The following is a 19,697-nucleotide window of genomic DNA, read 5'->3' on the forward strand; positions in this document are numbered from 1 at the left end:
GGCAAAAGAAGAAGGGGATGACAGAGAATGAGATGCTGGATGGAGTCACTGAAGCAGTATGTGTGAGCTTAAATGAACTCCAGAGGATGGTGGAGGACAGGAAGTCCTGGAGAAGCGTTGCCCATGGGATCATGATGGGTTGGACATGACTTTATAACTAACAACATGTGATTATAATTACCTATTATGCTTAAAGACTAAACCAGAACTGCACAAATTGTAGCCTGAAGAAAGTTAGCACCCTCCTAGAAGAATGAAATATTTTAGGAAATATTAAAAAGGTGGAATATTATTTTTCCCTGGATGAGAAAAGGAGAAATATGTTTTTTAAAGACAAAGCATTTCCCTGCAGCTCCCTGCTCCCACCTTCAGCTCCAGGGTGATGGGATTAAGACATGGCCCTCAGGACATGATACGATTAATCCTCTACCCATCTAACAGTAGAGCTCACTGCATTGTGAAATCACCTGGGGACATTACATCAGCCCACAGTACAATCAGACTTATCTCGGACAAACTCCTAGGATTTGCACATGACCCCTACAGCAATCAATGGGATAACTGCCCTTGCACAGGAACAGGAAGCTCTATGGCAGGGTCCAAGAGAGGATGTGTCTGTGTGTGTATACATACATGCTTGTACATGTACATATGTATATACCCTCCATGTGGTCAGCTACCCAGGACTTCAAACCCATGTGGTCATGTTCATCATTAAACCATCCTTCCAAGTCTTCATGTTTCCAGTGTCTTTCTTCCCCACTTGGAACTGAACCCAGATGGACATTTCTTCCAACAAGTCTATGAACATAATGCAGCTTAGCCATCATATCCTGAAGCCCCTGAGTTCTTTCCTCTGATTTTGTAGTTTATTCAATCGGTAAAATAAAATGAGTCTCATCAGGACTGTTATATGTTGCTGGGAAACTGCATCTGACTTGAAAGACCACAAGTTGTAAATGCCTGGACTAGTCAGATTTAGCTTTCATTGAGATCAATAGTCTAGTACAGAATCCATTTCCTATCCCATCAGAGCAAGGCAATGCTGGATGGGAAATTCCGATTGTTGAAGCCCGCACATCATGTTCAAGTTGCCAAGGCTGAAATCTACATTAGAACAATGTAGATTTAATGCTTGAGCAAGACTGTTTCTGCTGTTTAGATTTAGAGTATCAAGAAATGTTTTCTGAGGACAAATCAGGAAAACGTTAGCATTAAATATGGAAGATAAGCAGGTAATAAAGGTTATTATGTTCTCTGAATTTTGGATGAATGCTCAATGTTCATAGGGAATTGGCTGCAGTTGCTTCTGCATTTCGTTCTTATTGATCTAAGATGGGGGCATTAATTATGGATTTTCCAGAGACACAGCATTAATGTATTAAAAAGGCAAACATCTTTTTATCTTTATGCTTGTCATACAGCTTGAAGAAGAGTTATATAATTGCTTGAATTTTTGAACTGCAATTTTTATTTGAAATGGTCTTAATAAAAATATGTTTTATTATTCTGGCATGGTAATATGCATTTATGTTTTGCTAAAAAGTATGTTATTTTATTGTTTCCAAACATTTTTATTATTGTTGTTGTTCATCTAAGTCTATGCCCAGTGTAGTATATGTCAGCCTTTTATCACCTGGTATCATCCAGATATAGTAGACTACATACTAAAGGCATTGCCCTTGAACTGCTAACCAAACAGTTCTGGAAAACTCCAGATTAGGGATGTTAGCATCCATCGAAAATTTTGGGTTTGAACACCTTTTTTCCCCCTCCAACCACTTAGGGGACAAAAAACCCCAAACAGACAGACCCAAAAGAGAATAGTGACAAAAGACTTAATTTCCCACTTCCAGCAACAATATTGTGAACGAACACTACGTACGACAAACAGACAGGAGACTGGCAGAAGTCACCCATGAACACCAACTGGCAGTCAGAGGACATGACTAAAATTCTTTAATTTCACAACATATGGACAGATTTAACTATAGTTTCAATTGGAAAATTGACAATCCTACACCAGGCCAAATCCAAAAATGCCAGAGGATTTCTAGAAGCCTGGCAGTCTGACAAATCAGCCTTCAATAGACACGTAGACATTAACAACATCTATAGATTATGCAAAAGAGACAATCAACCAGCCCAAAAGAGAACAAAAGGACTCCAGCACCTCTCCATCAGCAATCAGCATCCAGATCAGCATAGATTAACTCCAAAGTTAACTGCAGATCAACAATCAAGTAAACAATACCCTAATCAAGAAACTGCCAAAGAGCCATCAGTAAACAGCCCAACCAAAGAATCCCTAAGACCTCCCATACCCACACAGACAAGGAAATCACCAGAATATAAACTGAAAGGAAACAACACTCCTTACTATCACTGAAACCTAATTTCATTGAGTAATTTCATTACCCAAACCTAGTTTGGGTAATGAAATGTCTGCAAAAAAATAAGCAAGCTCAGAGAGCACCAAGGACCACTCATATTGTGAATAAAAAAAATAATTTGTAGGTAACCTCAGCTGAGTCATAGGCATATGTTTTACTACATTGCAGTGGTGCAATTCAGGCAATTCTACCCAGTTCAGGCTAACCAATAGCGGTGGCAGAGGGAGGCTCCACCCACCCGCCCGGACACCATCACATCCCGTTTTTGACGCTCAGCGCATGTGCACGTGCTCATATTTGCAAACCGGTAGCGAAGGTAAGTTGATGTCACCCCTGCTACAAGGAGACTTTCACATTACTAACAATAGCTATTTTAAGTAATTACTTTGGGATATTTATTTTCAGACTTATTTTCTACTACTGTCTTTCTATCTGATTTAAATCCACACATTATTTCTAAAGTGATGAAATCTATAGTGGAGGCCATGCTTACTAGGAAATTTTGGAATTATAGCTGATGAAAAGGTTGAGGTGTAGATATAAATCTAATTCTGCTGCAGTATTTTATATTATAATTGGACAATAGCTTTATGTACATCACTGTTACTGTTCGTTGCATTTGAAAATTTTTAAGCATGCTTTTTTCCCCAAACATCCTACCCAGCTTAAACAAACCATGAACCTAAAGACAGTTTCCTTTCATAAGTTCAATTTAATAAAAGTTTTCAGGAGTCAATCTCCTATATTTACATTCTGTCTGAATCTTAGTTGATAGAAGATGGGAATCATCATCATCATCATCATCAGTATCTATTTGTGTCTTTAGAGAAATCATAAATATCTGTATACCAACAAAAAACATTCCACACATTCTCTTTAGTGCCTCTGTAGCTTTCGACTTAAGTTCTACTTTATCAATCTTCTTATCAAGTTCAAGTGAAGCACTTTGTAAGGGCTTGCCTCTCCTTGCCGCTCAAGGAAGTAGAACTCTTGAAACAATTGGCATTTCAAAAGGAAACTTTTACTGAGGGAAAGTGATAGCAAGACAAAGAAAGCAGGATCTGAGAATTCCTGTGCTATACCGTTAGGTTAAAACAGATAGAAACCTCTCCCCTCAGTCCAATGTAGCTTGATCCAATCCACGGCTTTTGAGAATCGCAGGCTGAGAAAGAGATAAGAAGTTGTTCTCAGGCATCACTTGCTGGAATCTCCGGTGCTTGAAACAAAACAGATGGCCCACAATTTATTCCCTCTTACATTCCCAAGAAGGTAAATCAAAGTACAGAAGTGGTAGGCACAGGAAAAAAGTTATAGAATGAGGAATGCATCCCCACCGGAATGGCAGAGTTACGATTGGGATCTATGGGACCTGACACACTTCTAATTAAGAGAAGCTTTCAAAGAAAGCCAAAAAATGCTGTAAAAAATGACTGCATTTCGGACTCTTGATTTTACCATTTACTGTTTACTATTTTATTGATTTATTAAACATCTACATCGCCTAAATTGCCAAGGTGACTCTAGCCACTTACAGTCATTCAATGAATATACACGTAATATATTAAAATAATAAATAAATATTATGTATTTTTCTCCCTTTTCTTCACCTGTGTGGTTCGAAGACAGGGACTTATTTTCTTTTGACCCCAAAAATAAGCGCTTGGCCTTATTTTCAGGGAAGTCTTATTATTTTTGAGGTGCAGGAGGCGGCAAGTGTGGTCACCTCATGGCTGCTGCTGTGTTGTAATATTTTTGGGTGGGGCTTATTTTGGGGGGAGGGCTTATTTTAACGCATGTGCTCAAAAGACCAATTGGGCTTATTAACCAGGAGGGTCTTATTTTCGGGGAAACAGGGTAGTAGTGTTTAAGACAAAACATTAGCTCTGTCTAGCATAGACCTCCTAATCACATAGCATCAGTAGATTGCTTTGTAAGCTGCCAACATTTTTTCTTTCAAAGTTTTTGAGTGTTTGTTCAGCAACAGCAAGCTAAGCAGAAAACCGGTGCAGTTTTTTTCCAATCATGGTGATGCAAGGGCAAGCTATATCTTTTAATCTCAGGCTGACACCAAGAAATAAATATTTTGCTTGTGCTTCCAAAAAAAAGAAAAAAGAAACAAAGGAATCGGAGATCTATTGAAAAAAGATAGCTGCCATTTATCCTTCTACCTTAGCAGAAAGTTTTAATATAATTGTGAAAGATATTACACATAACTGTTTCAATACATACCCACGTATACAAATTTACAGAAGCTCTGTCAGCAGCGTATTCAAGGATTTGCAGTACAGTATTTTTCAAGCCTGTCTCTTGGATCCCAAAGCTTTGCCACTCGGCAGTCTAAGCTGCTTATTTATTTATTATTTTGATTTATATAGCTGCCCATCACTAATATTTGGCAAGTTGATTTTACGTGGAACATCAAATCATGCCAGATTAATCTTACTTCCTTTGTCTCGTTGTGAAGCTTCCTTGGTAGATTGTGAAAATGCTGAATATGTAATGATTTTTATTTATTTATTTATTTCATCAAGCATGAATTAGATAACAGATATATGCATAAACATGATTATGAATACATGAAATGGATAAGAATAAAAAGAAACATTAGGAAAGGGATGGTAGGCATGCTGGTGCACTTATGCACGCCCCTTAAAGACCTCTTAGGAATGGGGTGAGAGTTAGACAGTCTAAGGTTAAGTTTTGGGGGTTTGGGGAAGAAACCACAGTGTCAGGTAGTGCATTCCAGGCACTGACCACTCTGTTGCTGAAGCTGTATTTTCTGAAATCATGTTTGGAGTGGTTTACCATAAGTTTGTATCTATTGTGCGCTCGTGTGTTATTGTGAAGCTGAAGTATTCATTAACAGGTATATCTTGATTTCAGCAATGTCTTTCAGGTTATATTCTAATTAACTGTCTTGTTAAATATATGGATGGCATGGCAAGTATCAATTGACGTAACTCAGTTCATTCCTGGCCAGAAGTTCTTTGATGCTTTTTTTTTTTTAGTATTTGGTGAGCTAAGCAGAAGAATGTTTATTAAAATTTGCATGAAATACGCAGCAAGGTCTAACACCAAATCCTTGGAAGTCAGTAGTAAAATTAAAACTGATCTTTATGATATTGAGAGACTGGAAGAGTACTGGAAATCAAAGATTGGATTCAAGATATGTATAATTTGTAAATTTTTGAAAGGTTTTTTTTCCAATCAGAAAACAAAGTTCTTTTTGACATAATTTTCATAATATTTGACAAGAACTGAGTATTTTTATGAATAATTCAATATTAATCCTAGAAGAAAGATCTTTGATTTCAATTGTATTTTAGTCTTTAAAATTTTCTGAATTAGTCTATGAATTTGTATTTCGCCCCCCTTTTTTTCTTTGTGTTTTTTACATGTCTACTAGGCATGATAAAAGAATGTTGCTTAGCATTTCCTCCACAGAGTTTTAATCTACGCTGGTAGTTCTCTCTTTTTTGTTGTTCAGGACACCCTAAATCCATGAAACGTTTTCTATGGCATTCCAAAGAGTCACCTAACCCAAACCAATTTTCTATACTTGTGTCAAGAATACACATTACAGTAATGGGTTGAATTACTTCTCAAAACGGAATCTGTAAATACTAAAGCTAAAGAATAACAGAATAACAGAGTTAGAAGGGACTTTGGAAGTCTTCTAGTCTAACCCCTCTATATCAGGGGTCTCCAACCTCTGGTCCATGGACCAGCATCAGGCTGCAGCATGCCAGAAACCAGGCTAAGGAAACAAGCAAAATCCCATCTGCAGGATGTGGACAGCACACAAAACCATGCCTTCTCTGGTTCACAGAAAAACCTCTCACCATGCCCAAAAGATTGGGAGCCACTGCCTTATACAATTAAAAAAAAAACCACTCCTTTATTCTTTTTTCAGGAACTTGTCAAATAGGCTAATGCCACAGGTAATGGCATCTGATCAATAGCTAATTTGTTAGCATGCCGAGTATCATTAGGGTTCTAATTCTATTACATGGGCAGAGAATACATCAAGCAGACAGATCTGGTTTTCCCATGAAACAAGCTGAACTTGTTAAAGATGAAATCTGAAACATCACCACCTTCAATGCTGTTGGCCACAGACTATAAGCAAAGATGTTAAAAGTTGTTACAAATCAACATATTTCAGTATCTCATAACGATAAGCCATGCAGTGTGTTTTCAGTGATTTAAAATATTCTGAGTCAACCCATTTCTCTTTGATTATCTAGTAGGATACCTGGACTTAATGGGGTTTGTATTGTTTTTTGATATATTGGAAACACATGTATGTCTTCCTACCTATTTGTAATCTATCTCTGTTTTCAGTGTTAAGTTTATCAGTGCCAAAGTAGTAAACTTGCACAGGTAACGTATCAAAAATTGTATGGGTATTACCAGAGCTTTTGACAATCTGATAATATTAATTCTATATTTACTGCATATATAGAATCATATAGAATCATCTAGAGCCACTTCCTATGCTTTAATTCAAAATTGTTGTTGCTGCATATGTTCATTCACTACTACCGTGTGGATTTGTAACTGTATAACAAACCAACTCAGTGTGTAGACCTTTATGGAAGTACATACACATGGAAGGAAGGAAGCAAGGGCCTACCTCAAGATTTAGGTCCAGTGCTCTTCAATATCTTCTTAAACAATTTAGATGAAGGAATAGAAGGGGAAGTCATCAAATTTACAAATGACATTAAGATGACGGAAATATCCAACACCAATGGTGGGTTTCAAAATTTTTTAGAACTACTTCTGCAGGTGTGGCCTGCTTTGTGGGAGTGGCTTGCTGGCCATGTGACCAGGTGGGAGTGGCTTGCCAGCCATGTAACTGGGTGGGCATGGCCAACTTGTAAAATGTGGTGAAACTCTCTTAACAATGCTCTTGCTTAGCAACCAAAATGTTGGCTCAGAAACCTGGCATTTGAAGCACGCAAGTCTTAAAGCTGTCAAGTTACAAGACCCTTGCACCTCTAACCCTTTAGAAAAAAACTAGGGGTGTTCAAACTTGACAGCTTTAAGACTTGTGTACTTCAACACCCAGAATTCCTCCTCCAGTCATGTTGGCTCAGGAACTCTGGCATTGAAGTGTGCAAGTTTTAAAGCTGTCAAGTTACAAGACCCTTGCACCCCTAACCCTTTAGAAAAAAACCCCAGGGGTGTTCAAACTTGACAGCTTTAAGACTTGTGGACTTCAACTCCCAGAATTCCTCCTCTCGCTCTTCATCTGGATGATGTGCGGATGGGTGGGGGGAGGGAGTTGGAACTGGTTCTAAACGGCACTATAGATTTGTGGAACCTCTTCTATAGAAGAGGTTAGAACTGGCAGGAACCCACCCCTAGCCTGGCCAACACCTAAGAATATAGATTCAAAATCCAAATGAAATTCAGTGTAGGGAAAAATAGGATTTTACACTTAGGCAAGAAAAATCAAATATACAGGTGCAGATTAAGTGGAACCTGGCCCAATAGCAATAACTGTGAGTGGTATCATGGAGTCTATGGAACAATCACCTGTGTGACACAGCAGCCAAAAAAGCCTGTTTTTTTCTCTGAAGAGAAAAGTAAGAAGGATGATTAAGGGGCGGAGGTTAAAATCTATGAAGAATGATTGCAGAAATCAGATTTGTCTAGTCTAGTGAAAAAAAGGAGTAGAGGAGACATGATAGCAGGGTTCCAATATTTGAGGGGCCACCACAAAGATGAGGGGGTCAACCTATTTTACAAAGCATCAGAAGGCAAGACAAGAAACAATGGATGGAAACTAATCAAGAAGAATAGCAAGTTAGAACCAAGGAGAAATTTCCTAATAGTGAGAACAATTAACCAATTGCTGTTAAGAAGGGACAAGACAACCATTTATCCCAAATGGTTTAGGGTCTCCTGCTCAAGCAGGGGGGGGGGGTTGGACTAGAAGACTTCCAAGATCCTTCCAACTGTGTTATTTTATATTCTATATTCATTCTTCCTATTCTCCAAGATTAATCTTGGAGGGGTTTTATGTTGTTTCATTAAAGAAGCTTTTCAATTAGTCAATGGATGCACTTGGAAAATGCACTGAATTTCTAGTACTTCATTAGGCTTGGCAGTTAGCACTATTATCTCAATATTGCTTGTTTCAGCAACACTTTCTTCACTTTCAAGGTGCAACTCTTAACTTTTTCCTAAGAACACTAATTTTGTCTGAAGAATAATTAAGTTGTGTGATAGTTAATTCCTTCTTGAGGGACAGGATGGTACTGCTGGCTCTTAAGGAGTGCTTGTGCATTCCTTCACAAGAAACTGTCACTTGACTCCATCAGTCTGAACAATTCTTACCCGGTTTCAAACCTTCCCTTTTTAGAGAAATTTGTGGAGAAGGGTGTGGCACTGCAGCTTCAAAGGAGTCTGCATTAAACAGATTGTTTGGACTTCCTTCAGATTCAGCTATGAGCTATGCAACTTTTTCCCCTTTGTCTCAGAAAAAGAAGAACATTCAGGTATCTTTTATCTTCTCATTGGTGGCCCTGGCTCCCAAGGTATTCACACATATCATTGCATGGAATTAAGTTTTATTGGGCACCCAACGTGTTTTGATAGCTAGTTACTATATTTTTTTGGAGTATAAGACACTCTGGAGTATAAGACACATCTTAGTTTTTGGGGAGGAAAATAGGAAAAAAAAATCTGCCTACCAGGTATTCATGTGGCTAGCGTCCTCCAGCACAGCTTCAACTTCATTAGTTTGCTGGTTGTGAGCACGCACATATGCCTCATTGGGGCTGAAAAGCAGCTTCTAAAGCACAGCTGATTGTCACAGGGAACTGAATTAATACAGCAAGTGAAGCGTGGAAGAGGTAAGAGAAGGTAGCAGCTGTCCCAGGTTGCCATTTTGGGCACCATACCTAGTGTTTCAAGCTTCCAAACATTCCTGTCACTGCCCAAAAATGTGTTGTGCAGAGGCAGCGATTGGCAGTGATGTGCTCTGGCGATCCCAGCAGCCTTGAACGGGTCTCAAACAAAGTGTTTGGAGGCTGAAAATGTGAGGCACGGAGCCCAAAAAATGCAAGCCATTGTCTGTGGCAATCTGCAACCAGGAAGAGGGCACATGGGGGCCAAAGGGTGGGGGATGGCGGGTGGGTGGGGCTACATTCAAAGTATAAAATACACCCCAATTTTCTGCCTCTTTTAGGAGGAAAAAGTACATTTTATACTCTAAAAAATATGCTACATTCCTATTCTATTCAACAAAAAGCAGCCCCATGCATATTGTCAAAGTAATTAAACAACAATATTTTCATATGATTGATTTGGATATAATTTAAAGGTTGAGGGTCATTTTTGGAAAGATGATTTGCAGATTTAAATCACTTCAGTCAAGAAATATTAATGAAAATCCCCCCTTCCACTGTATTACACACAGCATTGTTCTTTTAAATCAAAACTTGTATTATCATAAATTAAGATATAAAATGTTGAGTTTCTTTTTACAGCCTTGATTTTCAACCTGGAATTGTAGATGTCAAAACATTGTGTTAAATGTCAATTGTGCTAAGAAGAAGATATCTTCATTTATCAGTTAAGAAGTGGGAGTATGTAAACAAGAGCTTTGAGAATAAGGAATTTAAGTTTTACTATAAGACAAACAAGATACAGGCAATTTAATCTTTGAGAAGCAAGATGCAATTAGCTTTTTTATTTGATTTTATTTTTATCTTAGAAGTAGATATCATAATTACCTTTTATTTATAGGTTAATGACAAGAGTATTATAGAAAATGACACAATTATAAAATGAGATTTGTTTTTTTTTAAAGAACCAGATTACAATGATTTTAAAAAACAGATTTATCTCTCTTTTTTTGTCATTACTTTGAATTCTATTTCACAGTTTACATGCTCCTTTTCAGATATTTTGTTATTGTTCCTATTTACATTACAACAGGTGAAATGAGTTTACTTTTATATCAAGAAAACTTACCATTACATTTTATACTGGATGTTTTATTTCATTTTTATTTCCTATTTATGCCAATACTATAAGTACTTTAATTGCAGGATGTTTTAAAGAGAAATTGGTCTATACAGTGTATCTCCCTTATACTTTGACATCTATAGAACTATACTTTTCAGATCAGAGACGGGTTCTGAGTAGTAGAACCCAACCAATAGACCAGAGATCTGATCTACTAGTTCGGCCAAACTGGTAGTTGTTTGGCATCCTGGGTCACTGGAAATGGCAGTGACGCAGGCTTGCCACACCCCCAAACCGGTTCTCCTACAGGGTGGCCATCTTGATTTTCGGTTCTGCGCTTGTGCAAGATTTTGTGCACACCGAACCAGCAGTAATGCCAGGAACAACTCACCCCTGGTTCTAACGTAGAATAAAATATGGATTAAAATATAAGAATGAAGATGTGGCATAAAAGGGACAGTTAGAAGCTTGCTTAAAGGGACAGGGAAATGTCATCAGCCTTCAATCACAACATGTTCCAGCAAATGTCCCTATGTCAAAAGTCCAAAACCACAAGGTTCAAATAAAGTTCGTTAATGGCACGTAGTCCATACCTGTAACAAAAGGAGAAGTAAGACCCCCATCTCCTTATAAGGCTTTTTCCTCAAGGTAACCAATAAGAAATGAGATAAGTGTTTCCGTGTTATGCTGCCTTTGAGAATGTATAAGAATGCGTGCTTTGATAATGAAGGTTTTCAGAACTTGCAATACTATCCATGGGCTAGCTTTCTGAACCTGGATGCCAAATAAACTCTTCCTGTATCCTGAGAAGTCTAAGTCTGTCATTTTCTGCAACAACTCAGATGATGGATTGGTAGTTTGTTTGTTTGTTTGTTTGTTTGTTTTTATTGGATTTATATGCAGCAATTCAGAGGTTTTGCTACCAGATTAAAAAGGTGGATATGGTTGCATTTTATCCTTTGAAAGAAAAGCTTGCAGGAATGAATAGCATTAGCACTTAGACTTATATGCCACTTCATGGTGCTTTACGGCCCTTTCTAAGTGGTTTACAGAGTCAGCATATTGTCCCCAACAATCTGTGTCTTGACCTCAGAAGGATTGAAGTCTGAGTTAACCTTGAGCCAGTCAGGATCAAATTGAAGCATAGTTTACATTCTCATCCTTCCCCAGATTGCTTCTATTTTTCTGTAAATACAGAAAATACAGACTTCCTGGACTGTTTCTTCATAATGCCATTTGAGAAAGGATCCCCCCCCCCCAAGAGCCTGGGACCTTTCCAATTTAAAAAACTGGAAAAAACATCTGTCATCTTATCTGATCTGTCAATTGTCCCTGGACATTAATAAAAACACAGTGGACAGGAAGTATGCCCCAAAAGATCAAAAAGTAAATGGGGCATGGTCTGCTCATCTGTGATTGATACCGTTTCACTCTAAAAGAAATCTATGGCAGATTTCTCTTATATTCCCAGTTGATGCATGGATTAAAATCTTATATGGCAGCATAGGCATAACTATGTACATAATGTATAACCTACTCTTAGGTTGTATCATAAGACATAATTTACTACAATGAATGTAGAATTTCTCCTACTGTTTTTTTTTATTTGGTTATATAAATTATTGAAGCACTACCAAACCATTTTAGACAGATTATTCCTTATTCCTTTTATTAATAGACTTTTTATTCAAATGCTAGTGTAAAGGAATTCTACATTTTTTTCCTGTTAGAATACTTTCTCTCTCTCTTTTCTTTCTCTCTTTTTCTCTCATTTTCACTCTTTCTCCCATTCTGAAAAGAATTAAATTAATAACATATATATACTTAACTCGGATACTTTTAGCTGTGCTTCACTGAAATGAATTAAATTAATCACCTCCCAAAGACTTAATAATATATTTAAACAACCCAGAATGTACAGGAGTGAATAATTGCAGCAAATCAAAACTGCATTACAGGCACTGACAGTTTCTAGACATGATGCATGAGTGCCAAGTGAGAAAACTGCCACCTGGTTTCTGTTGTTCTAAAGACATTCCTTAGTAAATAAATCATGGTGAAGATTAGTTTTTAGAAAGCATTGCAAAATTATTTGGATGTGCGATCACCTTAATTTAGAAATCAATAACATCCACTAAAAATCAGTTCTCATAAGTCAATAAATGGAAAGAATCTTTAATGGGGAATGTCTTATTTTTATTGCAATAGTGGCTTTCAAAAGAAAGATAATAAAGAGGACACATCGCTGGATAGTATTAAAACACTTATAGTCAGTGACGTGCGGTCAGTAGAGGCAAGGGAGGCAGGGCCTCACCTCTCTTCATGGAATAATAGTATATAATATTATATACTATATATATATAATATTATATACATCCGTCCGGCCGCGCCTGGGAACTGCGGAGGCAGAAATGTTGTCGGCGCCTCCGGATGACGAACCAGTCGCTTGCTTTCGTCATCGGGAGGCCGACAACATTTCTGCCTCCACATCTCCCGGGCGCGGATGGACGAAGGTAGCCAGAATGGCACCGAAGCAGTCCGGCGAGCGAGCGAGCGAGGCAGCGAGTGAGGCAGCGAGATCTTCGGTCACTTGTCCACCGGACTGCCTCGGCACCATTCTGGCTACCTTCATCCATCCGCGCCCGGGAGATGCGGAGGCAGAAATGTTATCGGCCTCCCGATGACGAAAGCAAGCGACTGGTTCATCATCTGGAGTCGCCGACAACATTTCTGCCTCCGCATCTCCCGGGCGCGGATGGACGAAGGTAGCCAGAATGGCACCGAAGCAGTCCGGCGAGCGAGCGAGCGAGGCAGCGAGCGAGGCAGCGAGATCTTCGGTCACTCGTCCACCGGACTGCCTCGGCGCCATTCTGGCTACCTTCGTCCATCCGCGCCCGGGAGATGCGGAGGCAGAAATGTTATCGGCCTCCCGATGACGAAAGCAAGCGACTGGTTCGTCATCTGGAGGCGCCGACAACATTTCTGCCTCCGCATCTCCCAGGCGCGGATGGACGAAGGTAGCCAGAATGGCGCCGAAGCAGTCCGGCGAGCGAGCGAGGCAGCGAGATCTTCGGTCACTCGTCCACCGGACTGCCTCGGCGCCATTCTGGCTACCTTCGTCCATCCGCGCCCAGGAGATGCGGAGGCAGAAATGTTATCGGCCTCCCGATGAGGAAAGCAAGCGACTGGTTCGTCATATGGAGGCGCCGACAACATTTCTGCCTCCGCATCTCCCGGGTGCGGATGGACGAAGGTAGCCAGAATGGCGCCGAAGCAGTCCGGCGAGCGAGCGAGCGACGCAGCCTGATCTTCGGTCACTTCCAGAGCCGGAGCGGGATGGAGCAGCCACCGCCTTGGAAGTGAGTCGCGCGGACGGAGCTTTGGGACTGAGGAGAGAGGCAGGGACGGAGGGAGTGGGGGGAGAGGAGCCACCCCCCTCACCCCCCAGGCAATGGGGAAAGCTTTCCCGAAATGGGGGGGGTGTCACGGGAAATAAAAAGGGCGCGCGCTGGGGGGGACGAAGGAGGCTTTGGCGTGCCTTAGAGGCGGGCGGGCAAGCAACGAAAGGAGCAGCGAGGGCGGGCGGTGGCTGCAGGTGGCAAGGCTTGAGCGAGGTGAAAGGGACTGGTGCCGGTGGAGGAAGCAATGCTACGCCGCGGTCCCCTTAATGTTCACTCAGGAAGGCGGAGAATGAGACCACGTGGTCTGCACACGTGGTCTGCACACGTGGTCCCATTCCCCGCCTTCCTGATGACGTCACCAGCCTCCCCAGCCATAACCCTCACCGCACGTCACTGCTTATAGTCTGTATAGGATTATCAAAGCATAGGATTTGTGCCATTCATTCTAGCATGGAAAAATAAGATTGAGGTTGAAAGTGAAAGTGAAGGACTATATCAGCTTGGGAAGATAACAAGAGAATATATTTTTAGAATAGAATATAATTCTTTATTGGTCAAGTGTGGTTGGACACACAAAGAATTTGTCTTTGGTGCATATGCTCTCAGTGTACATAAAGAAAAAGAAATAAGGCACAACACTTAGTGATAGTCGTAGGTTACTAATAAGCAATCAAATCATACTAGGAAAGAACAAAACAATATACATCGTAAAAACACAAGCAACATGGTTATAGTCATAAGTGGGAAGAGATAGGTACTAGGAAAGAGATAGGTACTGGGAAGGATGAGAAGAAGAATAGTAATACAGTCTTAGTAAATAATTTGACAGTGTTGTGGGAATTAGTTATTTAGCAGAGTGGTGGCATTCGGGGAAAAAACTCTCCTTGTGTCTAGTTGTTCTGGTGTGCAGTGCCCTATAGCATTGTTTTGAGGGCAGAAGTTGAAACAATTTATGTCCAGGATGTGAGGGGGTCCATCCATCAATCGATCGATTGATCTATTCATCCATCTATCTATCTATCTATCTATCTATCTATCTATCTATCTATCTATCTATCTATCTATCATCCATCCACCAATCCATCCATCTCTATCTATTTATCATCCATCCATCCATCCATCCATATCTATCTATCTATTTATCTATCATCCATCTCTATCTATTTATCATCCATCCATCCACCCATGTCTGCCTGCCTGCCTGCCTGCCTGCCTGCCTGCCTGCCTGCCTACCTACCTACCTACCTACCTACCTACCTACCTACCTACCTACCTACCTACCTATCTATCTATCTATCTATCTATCTATCTATCTGCATTTTGGTTACAAATCTGCAAGCTGATTTTCTGCCAGATTTGCTCTACAAGCATCATAAGAATAATAAACAAGAAACAACAGTATACGGTTCTTAGAAAATTTAAATAAAAATAAGATTTAAAAGGTGAGGAAAAAGCAACTTTAAGTAGAATAGTGATCAGTTAAAACACATATTAGTCAGCAGGAATCGTTTAAAAATATAATGTATTTTCTTGCTGATCCTAAGGGATAAAGAGGATCAGAGAAGAAAGAAGGCTCATAAGGTTGGGGAAGTTTACATTAATTTTCAAAAAAATGCAAATAATATGTTCTTGAAGTCAAGAATATAAGTAAACTCATTGTTTTGCAGTCTGTGGAAGTTATATCTGAGGACACAGACAAGGTCATATAAGTATTCCTCTTCAAATATTTTTAATGAGAAACTGAACTAGTTCAAAAACAATTATCTAAGTTGTAGTTCAATTATTGTTTTTAATGTTGTTTTAGGGTTTTTGGCTTTTCATATAGCAGTCCAATCTTCCCTGTCTGGGAAATTTTTATTACCATCAAACCAGGATTCATACCTGCCTTGTCACTTCAGATTTATTCTCTTGAGATCATTTCTTGTCTCTCTACTTTCACTGAGTTACATATCAATCTGCAGACAATTCATGTAGGAGTTGCCGTTTCAATTCTGGTATTGTCTTGTTACACTCAACAGAACATAGATACTTGTAATCATTAAAGGCAGGGGTGGGCTGCTGGGGGTTTGCAGGGATTTGGGAGAACCTCTAGCTAAAAGTCTATGCAGTTCAGAGAACCCCAAATCCCACTCCTGGCTGACCCCACCCCCACCCTGCCCCGCTCATCCCAGTAGTCCCCACATGACCCATTTTGGATGCAGGTAAGTGCAGGGTGTGCACGGAGACTTGGGGAGGACAAAAACATGCCTGCTGGAAGGTCCAGAAGTCTGAAAATCGGCCCGTTTCTGGCCTCTGGCTTCCAGAGCCTGGGGAGGCCATTTTCACCCCGCCCTCCTGGAGGTTCAAGGAAAGCCTCCGGAGCCCGGGAAGGGCAAGAACCCCCTACCCCCGCTGTGGTGCAGGAGGCCCAGGAGGCCACACCCACCATGGCCACGCCCACTCAGCACTGGGCAGAGAACCCCTTGCTAAAAGTTTTGAAGCCCACCCCAGATTAAAGGCCACAACTAGTCTCTTGACACTATTATGGTAGAGATCTAGAAATATTCCATAATTGAATTCATATTTTCCCTGAACTTTGAGATATTGAAGCAAGATAACCTTTTTCTTCATTTTTTCCAAAACAAAGCCTTAGAGCCCTGATGGCGAACCTATGGCACGCGTGCCACAGGTGACACGCAAAGCCCTCTCTGCGGGCAAATGAGCCCTAGCTCAGTTCTCCGCGCATGCATACATGCCTCCCTCCGGCCAGCTGATTTTTGCACCTCTGCCATGCATGCTATCCCTAACATAATAGAAAAGGCTTGATGAGAAAAAAATAATTCTTGAACTTGGTACCCTCCAGATAAATGCATATGGACTATAACACCTAGTATTCCCTCCTAATATCTACTAAGGCTGTTGATCTTGTTGGATGAGAATTCTGAAAATTACAATTGTTGTAATACATTTGAGGACATTTGAGGACAGAAATGATAATTTTACTTAAAGTTATCTAGTTATACATTAGACGTAGACAATTAGGTATTATAAATATCAGAGACATAGACAATTAGAAATTGTTGTTGTTAATTGTGAAGTCATGTTCGACCTATCATGACCCCATGGGCAATGTTCCTCCAGGCCTTCCTGTCCTTTACCATCCTCTGGAGTTATTTAAGCTCACATCTACTGCTTCGGTGACTCCATCCAGCCACCTCATTCTCTGCTGTCCCTTTCTTCTTTTGCCCTCAATCTTTCCCAGCATTAGGCTCTTCTCCAGTGAGTCTTTCCTTCTCATTAGGTGGCCAAAGTATTTGAGTTTCATCTTCAGGATCTGGCCTTCTAAAGAGCAGTCAGGGTTGATTTCATCTAGGACTGACCAGTTTGATCACCTTGCAGTCCAAAGGACTCGTAGGAGTCTTCTCCAGCACCATAGTTCAAAAGCTTCAATTCTTTGGCGCTCAGCCCTTCTTATGGTCCAACTTTCACAGCCATACATTGCAACTGGGAAAACCATAGCCTTGACTATAGGCACTTCCCCTTTTAGATTCTGAGTGATGGATAAAATAATTTTAAAGAAACGGCTTAAGCAAATTGAAGATAGTTATGGTTATTTTCATCTCTGTGTGGGACTAAGACACGAAGATACAAAGAGATTCACAGAGATAACCTGGCTTTAAGTCAAGTGGTTAAATAGGAATTAACAGCAAAAAGCAACTGTCACGTTTATTATTTTGGAACTGGAACTCCAGGCAGTATAGACAAAAAAAAGTTAAAGACATTTTGTTAAAAAACTTTCTAGCGAAAGTCAGTTTAGGAACTGAGATTTTTTTTTCTAATGACCAGTTAAGTTCTTTGAAATTCATTCATCAGAATTACAACTTATTTATTCAGGAAATGAAAGATATAAAAGAGGTTATATAATTAACAAGAGATAATTGCGTATGATTCCTCCTATGTTTTCAGTGTTTGAAATTTCATGGAAAGTTGCCACGGGTAGTTTTATTTTGACATCTGCTGAATATCAAAAGGTGCAAGTATTTGAATACATGAGTGACTGAACTAATTAGCAAAAACATGGAGCAAAGAAATAAACTGAGTACATTATTTGCTCAGGTAATAAAAGTAAAAAGATGCTCATACAACACATCATAGTTTGCACACTATGAAATAATGCCTAATGTACTCATAATACCTTTCTTTCTTTTTATAATCGCACATCTTTGCATTCTGAAATTAATTTTAGTATATTACAAACAGAAATGAAACCTTCTAAATCCGTCATAAATATGCCTCAGCCTGACAATAAGGCATATCAGACAGACAGGCAATCCACCCAAAAACAGAACCAATTAATAAATAATATGGCTGTTTTGATGTAAGATTATGAATGTGAGATGAATATTTATTATCTTTTATGAAAAGGCTCAACTGGAGCAATCTATACAAATAGAAAATTGTAGAACTGCAGAGTGTAATGCATCTATTTCCATATATAGAATGCACTCATTTGGCTGCAGATTATTTATAAGGACAGAATTTGAAATGATGGAAGAGACTGCCAGTTGCCACATGTACTGCCATCAGCTTACAGATGGTACTTTTAAAAACTGTGAAATACTAATTTGTTTCAGTTTTAATAGATGATCAAGAACTTGGGAGAAAGACAACAGAAGTGCAATTTTCAGGAATCACATAAGTGGGGATTTGAATTTACATTAAAGTGTGATTATCCCAGAGTTTCAAACATTACCAATTGAGAATAACACTCATATCATAAATGGCACACATTGGCAGGCAAGCTATGTTGTGTGAGCAAAATTACAAAATTATGTTGAAGATTCCCTTGCTGCAATGACTTCCATGTGATAATTTCACCGCTTTCATGGTTCTTGGGCGCCCAGTTTCCCCAACATAGTTTAGCTTCATGCTGGCTAATTGTAGGGTCTTTTTCTTACCACACAATGAACCCCCACAGAAGTTCATTCTAATGTACCATTTGGAACTCACAACATAACCCCTGTGATATGATCTCATCCACATACATTTTTTAAAGAAAGTTGGTTTTCCAAACTTGGAAATAATTTGGATTGAAAATATTCAGCTTCACCCAATGAACATTGCCATTTCTGTAATGTTTTTATATGTGATATTAAGAGATGGCTTTAAAAGATGGCTGTTATAATTCAAATATTATTTAGGAATAATTCTTGAATCCAGCTGACTCTTAGTTCACTATCATAAGATGAAAACCTCATAATCCCAGTGATTACCTTTTTTTTCATTTAACAAATGAAAGAAATTTTATCCCAAGTCATCAAACTGATAGCAAGCTTGACCACAAGTCAAGCAGTGATCTTCCAAAAATTGAAACAGTCTGCCCGTTTCATAAAAATGGCAGTTGTTAAGTAATTAAGCTCCCTGTTAGAAGAACGAGTATGCAGAGAAGCGTAATGGGAGTGATATGGAATAGCACACATAAACCAGCATACAGAGACATTGAATAGTATAAAAATAAAGTAGTTTACTATGTAGAAATATAGAGGTATTCAGAGTCCGGTTAACAGTCCAAGTCATACACGGTTCAGTAATTCAGTTATCAAAATAGTCAGTCTAACACACAAAGTATAGCTAAACAGTAGCAAACCACAATACCTCAAAATACACCGATCAACGTCTAACAAAAACAGCCATTCTGGTCCCCTCTTCTAGCTGCTTGAGGTAACAAACCAATTACATCTCCTAATCATTTAAAGTAACAGTAAAGTAATCATAGCTTATATACATTGGCAAGCCAAGCCTAGGGTTACATCCCTAACAGCAGTTTACCTTCGTTTAAAAAGAAAGTATGTGAGAAAGAGTAATCAAACATTCCTGCCCTAATTTGCCTACACAGAGTTGAAAGTAAAGTACTCACCAACATTCTTCTATTTTTATCTTA

This window comes from Natrix helvetica (genome assembly GCF_964273705.1).
Source record: "Natrix helvetica genome assembly, chromosome: 7".
Lineage (NCBI taxonomy): Eukaryota > Metazoa > Chordata > Lepidosauria > Squamata > Natricidae > Natrix > Natrix helvetica.